This window comes from Lissotriton vulgaris, unplaced genomic scaffold, assembly GCF_964263255.1.
Source record: "Lissotriton vulgaris unplaced genomic scaffold, aLisVul1.2 SCAFFOLD_978, whole genome shotgun sequence".
Lineage (NCBI taxonomy): Eukaryota > Metazoa > Chordata > Amphibia > Caudata > Salamandridae > Lissotriton > Lissotriton vulgaris.
In genome coordinates, this window is record NW_028241592.1 from 781,406 (window position 1) to 804,026 (window position 22,621).

The following is a 22,621-nucleotide window of genomic DNA, read 5'->3' on the forward strand; positions in this document are numbered from 1 at the left end:
ACTTCATGCTCATGACAATGGCAATTTTCTTAAAATTGTGGAATTGCTAGCCATGTTTGATCCTATTATGAATGAACATCTCAGGAGAATACAAAATAAGAGTAGAAGACATGCTCACTATTTATGCAACATTATTCAGAACAAACTGATCTAAGTGCTATCAAACGGTATCAAAGACAAAATAATTTCATTGGTTAAGAAGGCAAAGTATTTTTCAATCAGTCTTGATTGCACCCCAGATATCAGCCGCACGGACCAAATGACCATGATCATTAGATTTTGTGGACATCGTGCAATCTTCGGGAACAGAGCCATTTCAGTCTTCTGATGAAGAATTCCAAGAAAGCAGCCTCGTGCAAATAAAAGAACACTTTTTGGGATTTGTACCACTAACTGAAACCACAGGTGAATTAATGAGTCATGTTCTGAGAGATCAGCTCAAAAGCTTTTTATTGTCAATTGAAAACCTCCGAGGTCAGGGTTATGATAACGGGAGCAATATGAAGGGCAAGGAAATAGGTCTGCTGAAGAAAATTCTGGATATGTCCCCTGAAGTTCCCACACCCTGAACCTTGTGGTAAATGACGCTGCTTCGTGTTGCACTGAAGCAACAGCCTTTTTTGATGTTATACAACGATTGTATGTATTCTTTGCTGCGTCTCCACGTCGATGAAATATACTGAAACGTCATATACCATCTTTGACTATAAAATCTCTGAGTGATACTCGGTGGTCAAGCAGGATCGATGCCTTAACTCCCATCAGGTACCTGTTACCGCATGTGTAAGATGAGTTGTTTGAAATTACTGAAGATTCAACTATCAAAGGCTCTTCTGGTACTTTGACTAAGGTTGAAGCTGAAGGTCTTCTAAACAGCATTTCTTCATTTAAGTTTGTTGTGGCAGTTGTAACATGGCACAGTATATTATTTCAATTTGACCAGTAAACTGCTGCAAGAGAAGCACTTTACTCTTGAGAACACTGTAAATGAGCTTAAAAATACAAGGGAGTATTTAAAAAACATGAGGAGTGACATGGAATTTGAGAGAGTTTTGGTTGATGTTCGAGAGCTGGCTGAAGAAATCAATATTGAGCCAATTTTTCTGCCAGAGAAAAGAAGGAGGAAAAGGAAATTGCTCGCTTACGAATCAGAAGATGAACCCATCTCTGACCCCAAAGAGAAATTTAGAGTGAATTACTATTTTGCAATATTGGACAATGCAATTAGTTCTGTAAAAGAACGACTCACACAGTTAAATGAAATTGCAAGATTATTTGGTTTTCTATACAATACAAGTGACCTCAAGAGGAAAGCTTCCAAAGAACTCATGTGTATCCAATTGAAAACAGCTCTAACCCAGCGTAGACCTTGAGAAACCCCATCTTTTCTAAAGGACATTGACGCGGCAGCTCTCTGCTCTGAACTTTCAGGACTAAGTCATCTAACAAAAAAATGCAAAACCCGAATATGTGCTGAACTATCTGTGCCAAAACAAATTAGAAAATGGTTTTTCTAATTCGTTCGTAGCTCTTCGTATCCTTTTGACTTTACCAACATCAGTGGCAAGTGCGGAGAGGAGTTTCTCAAAACTCAAATTAATAAAAACCTATCTGCGCAGTTCCATGAGCCAGGAGAGACTTGTGGACTAGCCACAATTTCAGTAGAGAAAGACATGGCTTCCCAGCTTGACATTAGAGATCTTCTTAAAGACTTTGCTAAAATAAAGGCAAGAAAGGTACAGTTGGATGAAGAGAGAGAACCCAAAACACCATTGAAGTTAGAAGAGAGAAATTTAAAAACGAAATAAAATCAGGGATGTGGAGTTCCTATAGCTGGATGGCCAGGACATATTGTTTGGGGTCATGGGCAACAAGTTTTCATGTGTGTTTTGTCCTTGGGACAAGGAGGCCCAAACCCCTGCTGCACAAACCTTTTGCTGCCAGTTTGTAGTATCACATTATGGATCAGGGAAGGGCACTACCTAAGGGGATGATGTACGGAGGGCTTGAGCAAATCAAACACTCACCCCAGTCAACTGATCTGGGTTTAATCCATCATCATTCTTTAACTCACTCCACCACCCCAGTTCACACATGGCCATATGCAAATCAGCCTGACCCTGTGCCTCATGAGAACAGTCCAGCCGAACTGCCAAGCCATGTCTTCCTTGGACCGTAAACAAGCATCCTGGGATCAGTTTCGGATTCATAATCCTCATCAGCCAGGCTATCTTGAATCCAGTGGTAGAGTGAGCAAGGGACCCACGTCTGGGCATACCCTGCCAACTCAGGGCAAACAAAGCGATACCAAAGGGGATGATGGACGGAGCGCATGAGCAAATCAAACACTCACCCCCAGTCAACTGATGTGGGTTTAATCCATCATCATTCTTTAGCTCACTCCTCCACCCCAGTTCAGACATAGCCATATGGAAATCAGCCTGACCCTGTGCCTCATGGGAACAGTCGAGCCCAAACTGCCAAGCCCTGTCTTCCTGTATGGGAAACAAGCATCTTGGGGCCAGTTTCGGATTCAAAATCCTCATCAGCCAGGCTATATTGAATCCAGTGGTAGAGTGAGCAAGGGACCCATGTCTGGGCATACCCTGCCAACTCAGGGCAAACAAAGCGATACCTGCAGTTAAGGTCGTATGTTGTCCATATGTTCATACTGTTCAAACTTTTATTTATGGTTCCTTAATTGAAAGCCTTTATTTTTTAGGTGAGGGCTACTAGTAAATGTTGTAAGCTCTGACTGCACTACTGACAGTGGTTCCAGTATAAAAATGTATACACATGTTTTCAAAGTTTAGCAATATTAGGCTATTTATAATGCTCCCAGAATGTTCTCTGATTTGATGCAAACATTTGCAGAAGCTTGAAACCAAGATTGATGATTCTTTGCTTTCAAAATAAAATGTTCATTAAAAAATGAAAGCAAGAAAAAAACATTTTGCTAAACTACTGCAAAATTTCAGGTACCATTTCTTTGCCGCATCATTTAATAACATGTGTTGATGCATGCTAGTATTTCCCAAAAATATTCACAATGGAAAATCAGTGTAAACAGTTTCAATAGGATTATGGGAAACAAAAATAAACCAGCATTGGCAAGGCCAGTAGGGTCTGAAATTGGTGGTCAGCTTTTTAGTTTTGTCAATGTGTGAAGTTTTTTGGCTTGGGTTTGGAAAACCTTGGTGTGGGAGCTGACAGGTCCTCACCATTATAACAAACTTGGGCAAAAGCAAGATTTGCTTTTGGTCTCAAAAAGCACACACTGACACAGTTACTGGGACTGAACAAAATTACTTTGTGTGCCCCAATATGCTCCTAGTGAAGCCAGCCGATAGAGAGACAGAATTTTAATAAACGTAAAAGGTCATGGTCAACGCCACACCAAATTAGGGGCCCAATTATTAAAGTGTCAAAAGTGCACCCATGGAATATGTCCTTGCATTAAGTGCAGCTATACAGCTTTCGTGAATTCTCAAGAATTTGCAGGAGTAGGACAAAAAAAAGTAAATACATTTCTAGCATTTTCCTGTAAGGGAAAATATTAGAGAAGAGTTGTTGAAAACCCTTAAAACATGCAAGTTAGTTGGTTTGTACAGATTCAAAGGGGCATTCTAACCCTGAAAATATTGCACCCTAGGAAATTGACGTGTGTGGAGTGGGACACACTAGTAACAGTGTAAGTGTGGGTCCCCACTCCTCAGGGCCGTCAATCTTGTAGCACGGGATAGCGCTACCAATGACAGCCCTGGGCAACCTTGTCCAATACGTGAGCAGTGCTTCAGCAGCCAGTGACGCCGGTGATGCGCACCACCCTCTCTCTCGGTGTGCGGGGGACGGACTGTGTGCAGGTGTCGGCTGGCGCGCTGCTCTGGTGCCTGGATGGTGAATTAAAATTACTAAGTAATACTGCTGCCACCTGCCTGCCACAGTCTTCTTGTCCCGACTCCCAGCCCGTGGACGTACAGTCCGAACGACGTGACTTTCACCCTGAGAGCAGTGCCCCCCGGTGAGTCAGCGAAGGCCGCTGCGAACGTGGGTGCGTGTAAAAAATATAAATATACATTTTAGATGCAATGTATGTATTAATGTTCACTGTGAAGGCCTGTTAATTACGTTGTAATTGTAAATGAGGCCTGTGAGTCTCCGAGCTCGTCCTCAGGGCTCCAGAGACACTGGCGAACTAAGAAGTGGTGTTGTCATAGAAGTTGTCAAGTATGCGCTCATCCGCCGACGCCATTTTATACAGTAAACTAGGAATAGACAGAGGTACGGTTCCATTCAGCAGAGAGTAGTGGGCCTGTGGTCTTAAATTAAGCCTTGCCTTGTAAAGCCCACAATGAGCTGTTGGTGTTAGTCTGTGGCTCGATGCCACCCACGCTCTGAATCACAGACCCCTGCGCATTTGTAAAGAATGCAAAGCAGGTTGACTTCATCACTGCACACAACTCAAAAGGCGGCGGCGCTCTGTGGACCTGCACCCCCACTTAGAAACCGTAACCAAAGGAAGGTGCCTTAGACGACGCTCTATGCCTCAGTACTGTGGTTCCTGGAGCGGGCCTGCGGCTACCTCCTCCCCTCCTTCTCACTTCTCCCTGGTGCCCGCACAAGCAACACAGAGAGCTGGGCAGCACTGTGAGGGCGGGCCCAGGGTGAGGTGTATGGAGGGTCTGTTTGTTGCAGCAGGCGGCAGGAGGCCCTGTCTATGTATTAATGTTCACAAGGGCAGGCATGTTATTGTTGTAAATGAGGCCTGTGAGTCGCAGCCCCAGATACTGGCGCACAACACAGAGAGCTGGACAGCACTGTGAGGGCGGGCCCGGGGTGAGGTGTATGGAGGGTCTGTATGTTGCAGCAGGCTGCAGGAGGCCCTGTCTATGTATTAATGTTCACTAAGCAGACCCCCCAGGATATAGCGGCATGGATTAGCAAATTTAGCGGCACAAAAATGGAAATTTAGCGGCACAAATATTGAAATTTAGCGGCATTTTTGCGGCACTTTATTTTACAAATAATCATTCATTTTCAGCCTTAAATCAATGGAAACTGTTTTAGCAGAGTACTCCGCTTTGAAATAGGCCTGTTTGAAGTGTCTGCAGCTCTACGGAAGCACAGCTCCAGTCCTAACCTTGTGGGAGGGAGCTGTATTTCTCCCTGGGATGTTCTAGTGCCCACGTGTGCACCACTGCAGGGGTAACAAGCGCTATATAATTGTAAACCTTTTTTCCTCTTCTATCCCTCCGCTATCCTTCTGAATCCAAATAACTGTCTAACCTATCCACCACTCAATTTATTTTCATATTTCACTATACTAATTCAACACTAATCCTTCTTGGGTTCCAGAGTAGCGTGCTACGCGCCAAAAAAGCGTTTTGACGCCTCGTCCGGGGTAGTAAGTGGTATATAAATGCAAGCCCCCCCCGCGGCGGGATGCCTGGCTTTCACCTTGGGGATGCCCTGTAGGGGCTATCTCACAGGGAAAAGCCAGGACGGGTTCCAAAGGCAAGCGCGGAGATACCCCTTCGGGGGTCGATTCTGGCGCTATATAAGAAACATAACAATAATAATAATAATAATAATAATAATTACAATACTATGAACTCCCTTGCGTAAGGTTTTGGGAGACAGGTCACCCTGGCAACCCATTAAGGGGAACACTATGTAACTTTTTCTGTAGGATAGGGCAGTTTTTTGCTGCTCTGGCACAAAAACTGACCATTGTGCTCCGGGTGTGGGTAGAAAGCCATTGTCTGCATTCCTGAATGTATGGCGAGAGCAGAGGGGTGCTGTTAATGAGCTGAAGTGGATCCAGAGCCCAGGGAGTCTGCATTCCCCCAAACCCCATAGGTCATCAAACCATTCCTAATTAGCCCTATCACCTTATGGAAAGTGTCATTTCTGTCTGGGTGGCGTCGCATCTGGGGGATTGGCAAGGGATTTAAAAACCTATGTTGTCTCCCAGGTAATCCTCTTTTGTCCTCTTCAACTCTGGATCAGAAAAAAAACACGTGCCTGTCCAGCATCTGAATGTTTTCATGTGTGTGCATAAATGTGGGTTTGTGTTCCTACGTGTGTACCTTTATGTGTTTGTCTTTCTGTATTTGATTGTTTTGTGCGTTTGCATTTGTTTACATGTGTGATTGCGTTTCTCTCTCTCTCAATGTGTTCACATGAGTGCCTGTGTGCACGTTTCTCTCTGTATCTGAATGTTTGTTAGTTTACACGTGTGACTGTTTATTTTTCTCTGTCTATGTATGAATGGGTCTGTGTTTGAATGTTTGAATGTATGTGTGTTTACACGTGGGACGGTGTGCATTCCTCAACCCTGTATCTGATTGTTTCTGTTTGCATGTGTGACTGTGTGTTTCTCTTTCTGTATATGAATGTTTGTGTGTTTTTTAGTTTACACATTCGTCCTCCGGCAGGGATGCCTGCACACAAGGTCACAGGCAGGCACCTCTGCCCGGCGGCTTATCCTAATTGCAGCCGCGCCGACACCCGCAGAAACCAGGCGGCCTTACCCCCCAAGGAGGAGGAATGCCCTTTGATCCGCTCCGAGTGGAGAGACGGTTACTGACAGCTTGGGTGGCGGTTGAGTGGGAAGAGACTGCCTGCCCCTGGGCCCCAAGGCTAGAGGCTGGTACCCACGAGGAATAACCTGGCCACTCTCTCTCAGCTATTGGGCAGGAGATGTGTTTCTAAAACCCGCTCCCACACCGAGCATGCCGTGTGATCGTGAGCGAATAGTAAGGAGGAGGGGGAGGGGGGCAGGGGTTTCGGAAGGCAGGGGGGGGGGAGGGGGTACTGCGGGAGACCGCGTCCAACCTTTCGGGATTAGAGAGACCCGTGTGACTGGCTGGACGCCACTATTGTAACGCGCATGTTGTTCAGTGGCACAGCCAGCCAGTGTATGTTTGGAAAGACCCCTTCTATTCAGACCTGGTACAATTTCTTGGAAGTTTTACACAGTCCACCTTCCTCGCTGCAGTTTTTGTTCTTCCCCGAATGTCTGCCTGCAGCAACTCTTGCTCACTGCTCTGCCTCTTAACCCGTTCATACCACTCTCACCTCACTGCAAACCCTGCAACCCTGCACCTCCCCAGCCCATCACTGTTCTATTTAAAAACATCCACTGACTTTTCCAAATTTCGCGGGCAGTTTTGTAAAAATCGCGGCATTTTTACAAAACGGCCGATTTCGCGATTTTCAAAAAAATCGCGAAATCCTGGAGGGTCTGACTAAGGGCAGGCCTGCTAATGTTGTAAATGAGGCCTGTGAGTCACGGCCCCAGAGACTGGGACACAACACAGAGAGCTGGGCAGCACTGTGAGGGCGGGCCCGGGGTGAGGTGTATGGAGGGTCTGTTTGTTGCAGCAGGCGGCAGGAGGCCCTGTCTATGTGTTAATGTTTACTAAGGGCAGGCATGTTAATGTTGTAAATGAGGCCTGTGAGTCACGGCCCCAGAGACTGGCACACAACACAGAGAGCTGGGCAGCACTGTGAGGGCAGGCCCTGGGTGAGGTGTATGGAGGGTCAGTTTGTTGCAGCAGATGGCAGGAGGCCCTGTCTATGTATTAATGTTTACTAAGGGCCGGCCTGTTAATGTTGTAAATGAGGCCTGTGAGTCACGGCCCGAGAGACTGGCGCACAACACAGAGAGCTGGGCAGCACTGTGAGGGCAGGCCCGGGGTGAGGTGTTTGGAGGGTCTGTTTGTTGCAGCAGGCGGCAGGAGGCCCTGTCTATGTATTAATGTTCAGTAAGTGCAGGCATGGTAATGTTGTAAATGAGGCCTGTGAGTCACGGCCCCAGAGACTGGCGCACAACACAGAGAGCTGGGCAGCACTGTGAGGGGTGAGGTAAGGATGGTGGCACGGGGCGGGTCTGTTTGTTGCAGCAGGCGTGCTAAACAGTACAACAACACATACCTAGGTGTACAAATAAATGTAATACCCCAAGGAAAATAAACGTGTTCCAAAAAAAAAAGTATGAGAAGCGACTGTGCATATTTAGAGGTAATGTCTGTTATAACTACACTATAGTTATGAAGGGACGGAGTTTTACACTGTTATCCTGAGCGGCTTAAAACTTTACTTGAGGATCCAATTTTAAGTCGTCACACAGTTATGGTTGCTCCATATTACTGTGACGTGCTGGTCACGCTTAGAATAGATTAGTAAAGCTTATGGCTTGATTTACTGAGCTCTTGTGGTCACGATACAGATAACTCTGCCACAGCGCTCAAATTAATTTACTTTGCTGACAGTAAAATCCACGTTCCGTGTTAGAAAGGGAGAGATGTGTGATAGGGATTAATAAAAAGATCAATCAAATTCAGGCAGAATTAACTCACAAGCTGAGGAATGGGGATATCTATATTTGATTTCCAAATAGCTGAAGTGTACACATTTTACAAGTTGCTGGAAAAACAATTTTATAACAGTTTTTTTTTACCCTATGTATGTGAAGGCTATCGTGGAAATAAATACTTACAAAGCAAGCCGTTTTAAATCTATTTGCCTTGTAATGTAAAATGATTTTGTATAAAAAAAGAAAAGCATTAACTTCACCAACGACCCTGTGAAAATGGCTCGTATTGTTGCACTTTCACGAATATGACACTTTAGCGTTCTTGACTGTCAGAACTGTGTGGTGATTCATGGGACACTTTACAACACTGTAAACAAAATGTGGGCCTCAACTAATTTTACTAATTGTTTTAAAACCCTGCCATAAAGAAATTGGCAACAAGGAGACACATGGTATTACATCTGTTATGATTAATTGGTTGCAAAGAGTGCGTTTTCTAATATTTTATGGGGTTGAGACATTTTCTGCAGAGTTGCCCAATAAATATCGGGGAATAATAAATGGTGAGATAACTCTGGAGATTAAAGTATTTGTTGGGGAGATCTCTATTTTGTGTAGTCCAAGATCTGAATCAAAGTAGTGTTGAAGGTTAATGTGTCTCCTTCAAAGCACATCATGTAATGTGCAGATGACAGAATCTTTTTTTTAATGTAGCTAGGTAAGTGGGCTACTGCTTTGAACACCAATCCTTTTGTTACTTGCAGTTGATAATTAGTAAGCCTTTTAATATACCACAGTGAGCTATGTAGGATATGTGACTGCTTCAGATTTTGCCCCTCACTGAACACATCTTGTACATTGATTTACACACTTGCACAATTTATTTTCAATGTGTATGTTATGTAAAGCACTCTGACACCCTGCATTGGGTTGAGTAGTGCTATACAAGAATTAAACTAGTGCTATTTAAATTGTGTGTAAATACTGTGACAGACAAAAACATCTGACATTCTTACAGTTCATGCACATGCATAAAGGGACTGAAAAAAAGTCAAAAGCATGCCTCTCTTAAGTACCTGTGAAAAGCTAACATGCTATGTACTTTTGTTTCCCTCCGTTGCATTTACATTTAATTGTGAGGTTCCAGGCCACTCGATCAATTGAGGCCTGATGCCCCCCTTAACTTGGCCATTATCTATAAATGAAAAACTGGGACTAGACACAACATGGATCCCTCCAGCAAATAGATTATCCTTCAGAGTTTTATTACCAAGGGCATATGTACAAGGAAAAAGAGCATTCTGGATATTAAATGAGGTATTGTTTTTTTACAAGTGTAATATGCATTTTTAATCAATACCATATACAATATCCTGACTTATTATTGCCCTATATTTTGTCAGGTAGAATTTAGAAAGGATTAAAAATGGCAGACAGGAAAAAACTCTCAGGTGCTGAGTAGAGAAAAAGAAAAGCAGATAGAGAAATAGAACTATCCAAATTGGAAGGGTCTATTGAAAAATGTCTACGTCTTCCAAAGAGTTCTCTTGAAATTGCTGGGGCATCAACTTCAACCTCAGAAAAAGATGACGATATAGGCCTAACAGACAAGGCCATAGAAGTTAACAGCCAAGGACAAGAACACGTTATAGTGGATACTGCAAAGGATAACCTTGAAAATGAAGATGGTGATCAAAGTAAACGCCAGACAATAACTGAAGAAAGCATTAGAATAGATTATTCAGATCCCGCTTCCTGGGAAGACACCAATAAGTGGAGACACATTAAGAACTCTTTTGGTTGAAAATGGGCCAAAACAAGTGAGCAAAAAATTTCCTTTAGATGACAAAAAAAGGAATTTTTCAGCTGTACATTATAAAAGAAAACTTCCAAATGGAAAAGAAGTTTACCGTGAATACCTCCAGTATTCTGGTTCAACCGATAAAGTTTTCTGTTTTTGCTGCAATGTATTTGGCGGAAATTCAAGTACAAGTCTGACTAAGAATGGATGCAATGATTGGCATAACATATCAGCAATGCTGTCTTCACACAAAAAGAGGGTTGAACATATTGCAAACTTCCATAGCTGGAAGGACCTGTATACAAGTCTAAAACAAGACGCAACTATAGATAGTGTTAATACAAAAAAGCTTAAAGAAGAAGAAAAGTACTGGCATCAGATCTTAGAGCGTGTAATATGTCTTGTTAGAGTTCTAGCTGCACAAAATGTGGCCTTCCGTGGCAGCAGTGATAAACTTCATGCTCATGACAATGGCAATTTTCTTAAAATTGTGGAATTGCTAGCCATGTTTGATCCTTTTATGAATGAACATCTCAGGAGAATACAAAATAAGAGTAGAAGACATGCTCACTATTTAGGCAACATTATTCAGAACGAACTGATCTAAGTGCTATCAAACGGTATCAAAGACAAAATAATTTCATTGGTTAAGAAGGCAAAGTATTTTTCAATCATTCTTGATTGCACCCCAGAGATCAGCTGCACGGACCAAATGACCATGATCATTAGATTTTGTGGACATCGTGCAATCTTCGGGAACAGAGCCATTTCAGTCTTCTGATGAAGAATTCCAAGAAAGCAGCCTCGTGCAAATAAAAGAACACTTTTTGGGATTTGTACCACTAACCGAAACCACAGGTGAATCAATGAGTCATGTTCTGAGAGATCAGCTCAAAAGCTTTTTATTGTCAATTGAAAACCTACGAGGTCAGGGTTATGATAACGAGAGCAATATGAAGGGCAAGGATATAGGTCTGCTGAAGAAAATTCTGGATATTAACCTGTGTGCCTTCTATGTCCCCTGAAGTTCCCACACCCTGAACCTTGTGGTAAATGACGCTGCTTCGTGTTGCACTGAAGCAACAGCCTTTTTTTATGTTATACAACGATTGTATGTATTCTTTGCTGCGTCTCCACATTGATGGGATATACTGAAACGTCATATACCATCTTTGACTATAAAACCTCTGAGTGATACTCGGTGGTCAAGCAGGATCGATGCCTTAACTCCCATCAGGTACCAGTTACCGCATGTGTATGATGGGTTGTTTGAAATTACTGAAGATTCAACTCTCAAAGGCTCTTCTGGTACTTTGACTAAGGTCGAAGCTGAAGGTCTTCTAAACAGCATTTCTTCATTCAAGTTTGTTGTGGCAGTTGTAACATGGCACAGTATATTATTTCAAATCAATTTGACCAGTAAACTGGTGCAAGAGAAGCACTTTACTCTTGAGAAAACCGTAAATGAGCTTAAAAATACAGAGGAGTATTTAAAAAGCATGAGGAGTGACATAGAATTTGAGAGAGTTTTGGTTGATGTTCGAGAGCTGGCTGAAGAAATCAATATTGAGCCAATTTTTCATGCCAGAGAAAAGAAGGAGGAAAAGGAAATTGTTTGCTTACGAATCAGAAGATGAACCCATCGCTGACCCCAAAGAGAAATTTAGAGTGAATTACTATTTTGCAATATTGGACACTGCAATTAGTTCTGTAAAAGAACGACTCACACAGTTAAATGAAATTGCAAGATTATGTAGTTTTCTATACAATATAAGTGACCTCAAGATGAAAACTTCCAAAGAACTCATGTGTATCCAATTGGAAACTGCTCTAACCCAGCGTAGACCTTGAGAAACCCCATCTTTTCTCAGCCCTCGAACACATCTCCCATCCAGCCTACCCATCAGGATATAGAATCTGTGAACCTACCTCTGACCGTGGAGACCTACCTTTTTGACCGATACCCGGTGGAGCTACTTGATAGCTAAAGAGGAGATGGGCTGTGGACTACCCCTTCAGCCGTCACCTACCCAGCCGGTCTTTGCACAGAACTTACTTTGTGTCTCCATTGTATTCTCCCTCCTACCCCTTTGCTGGGTGACTGATGTTTGCAGATACAGATACATCACTATTTCTGACATATCTGTAGGCACAGTAATTACGCATTGCTGGAGTGTGACGCAAAGGGTATGCACCTTCCAGCAATGGGTAATTACACTTGGGCAAGTCCCATGTTAAATGTGCCTGCATCAGTCTTACGCCTGATGTGAGGCAGGCCTAAGATGGCGTAAGATTTTGACGAAGTGGTGTCCTAGAAGTGAAGCAGTGAAATCTGATAGATTTCACCGCGCCACTTCTATGAGGCTTTTGCGGGAGAACACCCACCAGCATACATTATACCTGACGCAGGTATAATGTAGCGCAGGGCTTTCCAAAGTTAGGCATCCGCTTAGATGCATCACTTTGTCAATTTGGCGTAACATGGCACATTTTTTATGTCACCAGTGCATCACAAAAAGTGTTGTAACAGTGGCGCAAAAATGTTGCAAGGCCTCATAAATAATACCCTAAGCATGAAGTGGCAGTCGTAATGGTTCAGCGTTACAGTAATAAGTAGAGCACAGCGGCACAAGTGGTTCAGGGGGCTCCCAAACTGAGATGCACATCAGAGGTGTTAAAAATGGTCATCAACTACAGCATTTTTAAATACTCAAATTGTTTAATGTCTCTTTAAAAGCCAGACAATGAAGCAATGTGGTTGCCAGTCAGCAGTTAGGGACCGGGGCTGCCTATACAAAACGGAGTATTATGGTTGGCACGTAATGTGTCTCTTTGGGTTTGGGATCAGTGGGGCGGGAGTGTTGGGTAGAATGTAACTCAGGATTAGTTCCCACATAGCAGGGCAAGTTACTGTCAGCCTAGTGGCCAGGCCTTATCTTGAAAGGTGCGCCAAAGAGGTTGTCTCCAGGTGTATTTAGTGAGAAAATACAAAATAGGCAATACATGACAGTCTAATAAATGGTATTGGTGTGTTGTATATACCCACAGTGGCTATTGTTTCTTGTTTTCGGTATGGTACACAGATCCGCAGGGAGTGATATGGGTGCCAGACATGGAGACAGGGTTCCCAATACTCACCCAGCATGAGCCGCACATCCAACGGGTGAGAACAGTGGGGGCTAAGACAACAAGCAGCAGTGCCTGCGGTCATACCCAGAGATGCCAGAGTCATCTAAGATGTCAGTGGGGCGGTGGAAGGAGATGGCAGTGCAGGAGTTCTGAGGCCGCAGTTACCAGATCAGTTTTGCAGGTAGTGCTCGCAGGCTGCTTCCGGGACGTCAGTCTCATTGATAGTGGAGCATCCAACAGCTAAGGAGCATGAAGGGACTGGGCGAGCTTGAAACATATTTTTATTTGGGAATCCTTTGAACCTCATGAACGTTCGCAGACATGGGATGATGCGAAGGCTGAATGGTATGAGTGGTGTAATCTTTTGGGCCATAAGAATTACAATGGTGTTTGTTTAGTGCTAGGGCAACACTGGGCATGGGGTAAATAGAATGCAACATCCCATGACCTGGCTTTCTGGGCCCTAATCATTTATCAATGGGCAGCAATGACATCAAGCTACTAAATAGTGCTTGCCTTTAGGTATCCTTGGTATTGGAGCATGACCCATGGGTAATCTGGGATGGTAAAGATGCAGGCCCTTCTGTATGCATGTGGTGCACAGGCAGACTGGGGACAGTTGGTTCCCGCTGGGAGGATCTTTGGCAAGATTTTCGAGTGGGATTTTAAAAAGAACTCTTTCAGAAGTGGAAACATAACTATGTTTCCACGATCTCAAACTATGTTTGAGATCGTTTCGCCTGGTAGTGTCTCCCGAACCCCCGTAGTTGAGATGCACACATATGCCTTCCATTGCTGGCGAAAGGACATCGTTGGTGTTTGTTTGACACGCAAAGTTCTGCAACTTGACCCTACGGCCCTGGGTTATCAGCACATCCTCAGAGCATCTACAACAGGAGAAGCTACTAAATCTATTAAGCTTTGGTCAAAAGTGTGTAGTTATGTCGTTCATTTGGAATTGATACTTACCGGCGCCTCTGTCTTCCCTTCAGCAAAGAGGATGCCATTCAAACCCTTGCTTGCACAGTGTTGTAGATTCTTGCTATACCTCCAGCTCTGTGTCCTAGGATACATACAGGCTTTTTCTTGAGAGATATTGAAGAAGTCACCCAGCCCATGCCTGACCCTAAGATGGCCGCTATGCGTCATCTCGAGGAGACCCACCATTCCAGGGGCTTAGAAGGTCCTGGGCACATATCAGGGACAACTCTCTAAGGACATGTCCTTTCCCAGCAGCACAAAAAGCTGACCCCCAGAGAAAAGAGGGGCCCAGCCACAGTGGTCCCTACCATGTCGTGCTACCATCTTTTCGGTACAAAAGGGGGTGGTGATGGATGGAGCATCTGAATCAATCAAACACTCACACCCAGTCAAAAGATCTGGGTTTAATCCATCACCGTTCTTTAGCCCACTCTGCCACCCCAGTTCAGACATGGCTATATGCAAATCAGTTTGACCCTGGGCCTCATGGGAACAGTCCAGCCCAAACCGCCAAGCCATGTCTTCCCTGAACAGGAAACAAGCTTCCGAGGACCGGTTTCTGGCATTCCAGGCGTCTTCAGCCCAGCTTGCCTGAATCCAGTGGCAAAGTGAGCAAGGGACTCACGTCTGAGCATACCCTGCCACACTTATGGCGGCCAAAAGCGGTACAAAAGGGGGTGGTGATGGACAGAGCATCTGAATCAATCAAACACTCACACCCAGTCAAAAGATCTGGGTTTAATCCATCACCGTTCTTTAGCCCACTCTGCCACCCCAGTTCAGACATGGCTGTATACAAATCAGTCTGACCCTGTGCCTCATGGGAACAGTCCAGCCCAAACCGCCAAGCCATATCTTCCCTGGACCGGAAACAAGCTTCCAAGGACCGGTTTCTTGCATTCCAGCCGTCTTCAGCCCGGCTTGCTTGAATCCAGTGGCAAAGTGAGCAAGGGACTCACGTCTGAGTATACCCTGCCACACTTATGGCGGCCAAAAGCGGTACAAAAGGGGGTGGTGATGGACGGAGCATCTGAATCAATCAAACACTCACACCCAGTCAAAATATCTGGGTTTAATCCATCACCGTTCTTTAGCCCACTCTGCCACCCCAGTTCAGACATGGCTATATGCAAATCAGTCTGACCCTTTGCCCGCTTTTGGCCGCCATAAGTGTGGCAGGGTATGCTCAGACGTGAGTCCCTTGCTCACTTTGCCACTGGATTCAGGCAAGCTGGGCTAAAGACGGCTGGAATGCCAGAAACCGGTCCTCGGAAGCTTGTTTCCGGTCCAGGGAAGACATGGCTTGCCGGTTCGGGCTGGACTGTTCCCATGAGGCACAGGGTCAGACTGATTTGCATATAGCCATGTCTGAACTGGGGTGCTGAACTGCAGTGCTCCACAGTGTTTTGACAGGGTGCCTGGTCTGGTGGGGAGGTTAGTAGGTGTTTACCTGGGTTTACCTTTTTCCTCTGGGTCCACAGAGCAAGGTCATTGTAATGAAGAGGTGGCAACGATTGTCCTCAGAGGATCAGCCTTGTAAGGCCCAGACTAGACATCAGAGAATTACCTTGCAATATAAGTCTTGGAGGTGCCAGTCACTTCACATTTATATTTATCAAAGGGGACTTTTGCAAGTCAAGCATGCAATCACCTTCAGGATGAACTAATTGTGACATCCATGCCTGGATTGGTGAACCAGGGGTTTATATCAGTCAGTGCCAGGCTTGGGATAGAGGTCAAACATAGGAGTAAACTGTGAGGTGATTTCGTCCTTGACGCTGAGTACAGTTGGGTCAGGTGTAATCAGGAGCTAGTCTACACTGTTGGACAGAATAGCAGTGTCCATGTTTGGCACATTTAGAGCAAAGGGAGGGGTGATTGGAATGGGCAGCTCCTCAATGGCGTAGTTGAATAAGTCACTGGCATATTCCTCCTTGTTGGGTACTATGGGTTTTGGCTGGGAGCAGTATGATGGCCATACTATACTAATTGGATGTGCTTGGGAGTGGACCTGATAATCCTGACATTCTGGTACATCCAGCAAAAGGTGCTCTGTATGTCCCATGGGTGCACCACTACTGATATCGGTAGCAGCCCAGGTGGGAGGATATGCATATCTACAGGCAAGATTTCGTATTCATTGGAAGGGATCAGCATGCAGTGTCCATGACAGAATAATGGTTAGGCAAAGGTCCTGAGCTACAGATGCAGCGGTTTATCAATGGGACTGGAATATGCATCATAGCAGATCTAGTTCAGCATGAAGGAAGCACATTTGGTTCAGTTCACAGGGAAGAACCATGGTTTAGCATGCACTGATAAGGTGCGTATGGCTGACATGAGCCGGTAATGATGTTAGTGGCACAGGGCTGGCTGAAAGAGGGATTGATCAGCTGGTGGTCCTGGACCTTTCAGCCCTATCCGTGGTTGCCTTGAGCTGATTATATTGGGGGCTGCCTGGGGTTGGTGAGAACAAAGGCGCCTGGCAGGCACTGTGTGTTATGCGGTTTCCTGGCGATTGCTATCAAATGCGGAGCGTTTTCCATCCCTAACCTAGTCATAGGAGATACATTTTAGGTGGAGGTCTGGAAGCAAGGGAGTCCTACATTCTTACACCTGTGTCCTCTGGCAAAATAGTATGAATTTGTCTCCACAGGAGATAGGGTTACCATTGGTTGCAGTTGGCTGGACAGTGTCCATCAGTCCGCTACTTACGAGGTCCAAAAAACCGATATGTGCGGCAAGGGTGTCGTGTAAAGCCATTAATTTATTCATTAAACAGGTAAGCAATTCTGCAGATTCATGAATGGGAGGGCACGAGTGGCTCAGGGAGTTAAACATCAAGGGTTGGGCATTGGGTGGCCTGCACGTCCTGTAATTCTATGGCCATCTGGATTATCAATTGTAAGAATATCCTAGTAATGCATGCAGGAGTGCCACCAGCAATATTCTTCGGAATGTACTATCAGGCATCTCTTGATCCAATCTAGGGGTGGTGTGCTGTTAAATAGCAATGGGGTGCACCTATGTCTTCGGGCCATTGATTCTGCTGGCAAGCAATCTTGTGGGGGCTGTATATCCAAGAAAGTCAGGAGTGGATCGGGGAGGGCATGTTTGCCGGTGTCCTCACCACCTGTGGTGGGCATTTGAGCAGAAGAGAATGGTTATACCCTAGAAATTGGACTGATTGGCTGACATTGACTCCTTGATAGGGTAGTGATCTTGTTGGACCCTGGACTGGCTGTAAGTGGGGCCGACCTGTTTGTGGTCCTAGAATTTTTAGCCCTAACCTGGGTCGCCTTGAGTGGTTTATGAATGGGGGCTTTGCTTGGAGGTCTGTCAGGCCCCAGGTAACCCAGTAGGGAACGGTGCGTTATGCAGTGCTCTGGAGTTGTATGCTATGGCAAAGTATGCTATGTAGTTAACCCTGTGTATGTTAATGCCTCACCTAGTCAGAGGCAAAAGCTTCGAAAAAGGAATGTTGATGACATTATTTGCCCAAGAACCTTTGGTGGGGGATGAGAATTGTGTGCGCCAGGTCCCTGCCCATGCAGGTGAGGCATGTGGAAAAAAGCTCCTGGCTACAATACATTAGGGGTAGGCGGAATTCGCATAATCGCGTTACGCAAATCTCCGCGAAACGGTAAAAAATCTTTGCGAACACGCAGAAATTCCGCGAACACGCCGAATTGCTTGTTCGCGATGCTTTTTTACTGTTCTCAATCGCTATTTGCGTGCTCGGGGGGAAATATCCCGCAAACATGCATTTGAGAGCGCGAACAAGGAAAAAAAATTCGCTAAGTCGCGGAACGCACAATTTTGGGCAATTTTGCGTTCTCCGCGGAACGCAAAATCACCCAAAATACCCGAATTCCGCAAATTCCACGAACGGAACGGAATTTACCGCCCAGGCCTACAATACATGTGTGAACCGTTTATAACTGGACTTGGCTAAATGTATTTTGGTTTATATATTGCAAGTCAATTACTGTATCATCTGAGTATGATCTTCTTTGTTTTCCTTATTTTTATAACTAGCACTATATGACTGCCACTTCATTCGCTTATGTTGTTTTCCTCGATTAAACAGCAACGTCATAGTGATTCCAGACAATTGGGGTATGTCTCTCACTCGTCTTGGGCGTGGATGGTTCTTTGGGTGGAGAGGTTCTGCGACTTGCATGTTGTGCACGCACTATTATAGCAGGTGCAGTGGCACCAGTGCGTAGGAAAGTGAGAGGTGTCATCTCTTTTATGGTTGTCTTTTGCTACCCAATGAGGGACAGCGGAGAAGCATTCTTCTCCTTTCGTTAGGCCACTGTTGCTGGGTATGAAGGGGAAAACCAATGAAATGCTCTCTGGGTAACTCCCTCTTATACTTGATCTGCAAATAAATATTGAAACAAAAAAAGAATCTTAAATCACAAAGTCCAGGTTTTCACAGCTAATGCTCAGGAACCCAAAATTGCTGCCAGCAGAGAATAGTACCTCTTTTAGTTAGTTAATGGATATTTGCTAATTAAGATGATATTTTCACTGTTCATGCTGGGAAGTTACTACTCTTCACCGTAGATCTGTCATGTGACACTAAGGGGCATATTTACCAGAAAGTGGCAAAGCGTCTTGTTAAGCCAAGAAGGCTAACGACACGCTTTGTCACTTTAGAAACGCAGGACTGTACCATATTTACTAAAATATTTCCCTCTGTGCTGGCGCTAAATTTTGCAGCCTAGTGCCAACCCAGGCACCCTTACACCATGGTGTAAGGGGGCCTGTGTTGGGGGTAAGATTATTTAGGTGCAGGAAGGACCCCCTCCTTGATATAAACAATCTTTAAATGATGTTTTGTAACTTTTATGTGTGCTGCTTAACGCAGCAGTCATAGAAGTTGCAAAACAGCATTTTTTAAGAATGATTGTTTACGTGCAGGAAGGGGGACCTTCCTGTACATAAACAATCAATTAGTGTTTTGCTGTTTCTATGTGTGCTGCCCAAGGCAGCACAAATGGAAACAGCAAAAATGAGGAGAAATAAAGCATTTCTCCTCGTTTTGCCTGTTTAAGACAAGATTTTTCCTGGTCTTAATTTTGGTGCTGCTTCCTATTTACGCTGCTCTTGTAAATAGGGAACAGCGTCAAAATCAATGGGAGTTGCGGTGGAAACCCCACTACAACACCCATTGCCTTCCCCATTCACGGGCTTTCAAGTGGCTTAACGCTGCCTTGTAAATAAGGCAAAGATCCTATCGCCATCGCAACATTATTGAAAGTAACCGTGTGGTGGTGATAGGGGCTCGTATAGATGCCCCTAAGAGAAGCTGCTACGTAAATGAAGAATCACCCTTTGAGCAAAGCGAGTTCAGTGAGATCCAAATGCTGAAATTACTTCACTGAAACCACAACATCTGGATAGAAAAGTTAAACAGTTTTCTGTGCTGGACGAAAACATACCATCTTTATAGCAGTAAATATCAAGGCTAAAGCCAAGGGCTCTGTGTCCTCGCTGTGCAAGGCAGCACTGGCCGAATACTTTTCAGCAGACGTTAGCGTCACCCATGCCAACAATGTGTTCACAGCAGAGAGGGACCATCTGAGTCCACAGATGAGCATGGTGTACATACTGCAAACATTTGCAAAATTGTGACAGCTTACTCTTCTGCTTAAAGAGAAAAATCATCGAGTAAACACAAGATTCACGTCACATCAGCTGCAGGGTGGTGGGACATAGGAAAATAGAGCAAAATGTAGGTTGTATGTACTCTTGAGAACAGACAGAGAGTTAGAAAGAACATTTATTTTCAGAACAGTTATGACAACACTACAGAGAGTATTGGAATCTAATATATTCTCACTAAATGTCCTCAGAAGAATCTGTCACCTTAGCACACACGATATCGATGACACAGTTAATCCATTCTGATGAAGGCAAATCCGACCTTTACCAGAAGTGATGTAAAGAACTTGATTTAGCCACCGTGTGAATGTTGAAAGCCGGCCTGTGATACAATAGTGTCACAGACCAGCTTTCACCATTCACACGGTGGTAAACTATCCCTTTATACGATTCCCTGGCAATTCTAAGATCTGTGGCCCCATGTCACCGCTTGCTAACTGGTCCAGTTAATAATATACAGCTGTCTTCATTCCACTTGCTGGTCCAATCTTGCTGTTGCTGTTCCCTACTCCAAAGACACCTTAATTGTGGAGGGCACGGGTATGGCTCTCAGAAGACCCACCAGACTGGCTTAAATTCAGAACAAGCTGCTGGGGCTCCTCATTTTAAATATCTCCATTCTCAGGGGCAGACCTCCTGGTGGCCCAGGAATCAACCCCAGTACGCTTGTGAGTCACACCACCTGCATATAAGCAGGTACATAACACAGTCAGCATTGTAGGTTACAGTTTTGAAGAAGAAAGTGGGATTATGTAGACAATATCTTGAGCCTGAGTTACCTGCACCTTTGCACTGCCATCCAGGCATCCCTGTTCCCCATGTTTGAAAAGGCCCAAGTGCAGGGTGCCTGCAGGCTGAGATCCCAGTGGGTACTGGCCATAATGAACCAAGCAAAGGAAGTGAGTTGGCATCGAATGTGGTAAGCTGGGTGGGCAGTGCCAGGACATTCGCCCCTCCATGAAGACAGATCCCATTGGGGAAATGAGCACGCACCTCATGACTGTGTTTCTCCTCCACCTATCTCTGCACCATTCACATGTCTGTGGGGAATCACTGACAGATTATCGATTTCTAAAAAATCGACCTACTATAACATCGAGTCTCTAATATCGATAGCACTAATATCAACACCCTATACTTAACATGAAAACTACAATAATATCGAGCAAACTATATCGATGCACAAAAATATCGTCTACATAAATATCGTTAGCATTATTTTCGAATACCATAATATCGACACTCAATACTACATATAACAAATATATCATACTATATCAAAATATCGATAGCTAAATTATACTCCATTTTTTATATATAACACCAATAAATCTATTCTCTAAGTAATACACACATTTCTAATGACTTCACTAATGTATTTTCAAATTATTAAGTTACATTTAGTGTACTAAATTGTGTTTTCGCAAACTGACGAAATTTGTATATAAACTCTTTGTAAACATACTTATTTAATACTTAGTACTCATTTTACATAATCTTTATTTATTACAAGAGTTTGTTTTACATAAATATATCATTTCAATTCCTCAACATAAACTATATAAGAAAATATATCTTAAATGTTTTACTTAAAAAAAATTCAAACTAACCAATAGTAACTCGTCTTTACATATCTGACCAATCAGATGGCAAACTTAATTACACATAGACTATATAAACCAACCACAAACAGCCATACAAGTTGCAGGAAATATTCTTCGTGACCACATACTGCCAATTTTGGGAGCACCATCTATATTCTTCTCTTCAAGAAAATTCGTCCTGAAACTACAAGTAAGTAATCATATAGCTCTGTTAATAAATTCTAATGTTTTTTGTCTATTAATTATAGACCAAGATTTGTAACCTAATTTGTTATTTCTTTACGTACTTTACCTTTAAACAGACTCTACAAACAAATCAAGTTATACTTCAACTTCAAGATACAGGACACTTTAAATTTAAAAAAGGTATCTACATATGTTTAACATTTACTTAACGTTCTTTGCCAATTATTGGCCTAATTTAAAACTCTATACTTTGTTTCTTAGCCTCTAAATCTAAATACATAGTGTGAAGCCAGAATTTTTTGAGGAAAAAACTTTACAATGCTGTGTAAAAAATGTTTTCTTCCTTTTCTTAAATATGTTTTTATGTGCTTATACTCATAATACATGTATCATCCTCGATTCTTTTTAGCAATTAAGTAACAATGCTTTATAACAAATGTGTATTATTTATATAACATATAAACGCATTAGTAATTTTCATCAACTTTCTCTCTAAACAGAACTGAAAGGTACAGAAAAGAGATAATTCACATCAAAGAACAAACATTCTGCTACTACTATAATTCTCTTGGTAAGATCATAAATAAAACATAACTAGTCTTTATAAACTCTATGGAATGTACTAGAAATAAAATGCCTCTTTTTATGCATCTGTTAGTATAATCTTCCTGTTCTTAAATATGTTTTTTTGTGCTTTTACTCATAATACATGTATCACCCCCGGTTCTTTTTAGCAATTAAGTAACAATGCTTTATAACAAATGTGTATTATTTATATCACATATAAACGCATTAGTAATTTTCATCAACTTTCTCTCTAAACAGAACTCAAAGGTACAGAAAACAGATAATTCACATCAAAGAACAAACATTCTGCTACTACTATAATTCTCTTGGTAAGTTCATAAATAAAACATAACTACTCTT

The 22,621-nt window shown here is 43.5% G+C and overlaps 1 pseudogene; it reads left to right on the forward strand.

Annotated features, from left to right (window-relative positions):
* Window positions 1-1,673: 1,673 nt before the first annotated feature.
* On the forward strand, window positions 1,674-11,972 carry LOC147670607 (uncharacterized; annotated as a pseudogene).
* The last annotated feature ends 10,649 nt before the right edge of the window (window positions 11,973-22,621 follow it).